This window comes from Bombina bombina, chromosome 1 (assembly GCF_027579735.1).
Source record: "Bombina bombina isolate aBomBom1 chromosome 1, aBomBom1.pri, whole genome shotgun sequence".
NCBI classification, from domain to species: domain Eukaryota; kingdom Metazoa; phylum Chordata; class Amphibia; order Anura; family Bombinatoridae; genus Bombina; species Bombina bombina.
This window is the reverse complement of record NC_069499.1, coordinates 96,375,974-96,379,287: the sequence shown is the minus strand read 5'-3', so window position 1 is coordinate 96,379,287 and position 3,314 is coordinate 96,375,974.

The following is a 3,314-nucleotide window of genomic DNA, read 5'->3' as shown; positions in this document are numbered from 1 at the left end:
GTGTTGCCTTGGTATTTTTGGTACGTTATGGTACGCAGGCAAATAAGAGCAGTAATTTTGTCACACAACAGCCAGAATTCACTTTAAAGGGACAGTCTAGTAAAACAAAAACAAAAAACCTTTCATGATTCAGATAGGGCATGTCATTTTAAACTACTTTCCAATTTACTTTTATCATCAATTTTGCTTTGCTCTCTTGTTATTCTTAGTTGAAAGTTAAACCTAGGTAGGCTTGTATGCTAATTTCTTAGCCCTTGAAGGCCGTCTATTATCTGAATGCATTTTTAAATTGTTCACTACTAGAGGGCGTTAGTCATGTGTGCCATATACATTGTGCTCACGCTCGTGGAGGTACCTAGGAGTCAGCACATTTGGCTAAAATGCAAGTTTGTCAAAAGAACTGAAATAGGGGCAGTCTGCAGAGGCTTAGATACAAGGTAATCAGAGGTAAAAAGTGTTATAACGGTGTTGGTTATGAAAAACTGGAGAATTTGTAATAAAGGGATTTTTTTTTTTTTTTTTATTAAAATTCTGGTGCAGACTGTCTGTTTAAGACAGGCATACTTCGCAAAATTGTAAATCCTAGTGCTAATGATACCACCACCTCATTTTTTATTTTTAAGCAGTGTGCACAAACATTTTTACCTGTGCAACTATTGACCATACAGACACATGAAATCTCTATCAAGCACAGGAAAAACAGACACACATACACAAACACTGCTGAATATTTGGCTAGACTCTCAATTTCTCTTAAAATGGCTTGTTCAAAATTTGTGTAGGTAATACAAATTTATACTAAAATTATGATGTAAATGTATGTGTATGTAACAAAAAATATGATACACCAGCTACAAGCCACTTAATAAGAATGATGGATGTATACAAACTACATAATACACCCAGGGGTGCACGGAGGTACCTGATAATTAATATAAAAAAAGACAGAATAAAACAAAAAGGGTACCTTAGCCAGCAAATTCCCATAAAGTAAAAAATGTCAGGTTATTCTAAAAGGGTATGATGCACATTGCAGCATCAATATAAAGTGCAACAATTACATTTTATTAACCCCTATCCAACGTAAGGACATTCCACGCCATCCTAACTGTGCTGGCCTTTAGTGCCGTTAGGCTGTAGTTGTTAACGCGCTTCCTGAATACGATTGCGTTATGGAGGATGTGCCTAGCGTCATAGGAACGCCCCCTGACCCGATCCCATCATTGAAATTGCACGATCGTGTGCTTTTAATTTGTTTACATCGGAACATTTTTCCGTTGTAGACAAATTAGTCTGGTCATGAAATGTTTTACAAAACATAAAGTATCCATATTTCTCAATATACAAGGATAACATCATACCCATAGTATTATCTATATATAGAAACTTAAGACAGGGGTAGCAAGCAGCAGTGTCAGAGTTAATAAAGCAAAACAGAGTACATTGACATAAAGCCAGCAGTGATTAACGCAGAATAAATGCAGTGTTGGTAAAGCGTTGATGTTAAGCAGTTACCTCGCCTAGAGGTACCCTAATGCTGCATTATGGGGTCATCACTGAGGAAAACAATCTTACCCAAGCTTCACAATCCAACGGTCTATGAGTAAGGTGGATAGCCGAAATGCATAAGACTGCTACAGCACCTTGGTCTTTACAGCGTGAAGCACTTTTTAACGTGTATAAAAAAAAAATGTTTTTATTACTGGTCCCCTACCAGAATTTTGCTACATTGTATTGGATACACAAGCTTTGGGATTCCTGAATAGCGGTTTGCAGGTGGAATCACTAGCAGGAGGTGGAGCCTGTCTGCAAAGGTTGAAGTTGGTATGAGAGAAAGAACTCCGAAGGTGACTTCATGTAACGGCTACGGACAGATCTGGATCCTGTCGTGGAGTTTGGAAAGTTGTGACTACTGAAATAAAAATGACATGTTACCGATTATCACTCCACCCTGATCAAGTCCCCCCAGTGACCTCCACTGATGCCAACTCCTCTGCCCGCCACCTACATCGCTGGATCACAGACTGCGCAAATACCCTCGCCCCCTCAAGAAACCGTCCTGCCAGTCCACCAACAAGGCCAGCTGGTTCACCCCCACCCTCCAGGACTCCAAACGCCACTGCAGACGATTAGAGGTAAAATGGAGATCCAGCAAGTCCCCCTCGGACAAATCCACCTACAAAGAAGCCGTCACCACCCACCACCACCTCCTCAAAACCACAAAGAAATCCGCTATCGTAGACAGAATCCACGCCAAAACCCACAACAGCAAAGAGCTGTTCACAATCATCAAGGAATTCTTCAAACCAAACAGTGATACTAATGACATCCCACCCTCCCAGGACCTCTGCGACAACATCGCTACTTACTTCCACCGCAAGATCATCAACATCTACGACAGCCTTGAGCTCCAGAACTCACCGCCGACCCACCCACCACCACCACCTCACCCAAACCCGCCACCTTCTACGCTCTACCTGGAGCCCCCTCACCACGGAGGACACACTCAGAATCATGAAATCTATCCACTCTGGAGCACCCTCAGACCCATGCCCGCACCACATATTCAACAAAGCGGGTTCTACCATCACCCACGAACTCTGCCTCACCATAAACTGCTCCATCAAAACTGGCACCTTCCCAGAAGACTGGAAGCATGCAGAGCTGAAACCCCTGCTGAAGAAACCCACAGCTGACCCCATAGATCCTAAAAACTACCGCCCCATCTCTCTTCTCCCCTTTCCAGCCAAAGTAATCGAGAAGGCTATCAACGCACAACTTGTTGACCACATAAGACCGACCACATCGAGACCAACCACATCTTGGACCCCTCCCAATCCGGTTTCAGGAGCAATCACAGCACTGAAACCGCCCTCCTCGCTGCCACAGACATCCGCACCCTGCTCGACCAAGGAGAGACTGCTGCGCTCATTCTTCTAGACCTCTCGGCCGCATTCGACACTGTAGCCCACAGCACCCTCCTAACGCGCCAACACGATGCTGGCATCCGCAATAAGGCCCTGGAATGGATCACCTCCTTCCTCAGTGACAGAACCCAGAAAGTCAGACTCCCACCCTTCTCCAATCCCACAGCAATCAGCTGCGGCGTACCCCAAGGCTCTTCTCTTAGCCCCACCCTCTTCAACATCTACATGGCCGCCATCGTCCGACAACACAACCTCAACATCGTCTCCTACGCCGACGATACCCAGTTAATCCTCTCACTCACCCAAGACCCCGCCACCGCCAAGAAAAATGTCCACAAAGGACTTACAGCAATCACCACCTGGATGAACAACAACCGTCTCAAACTC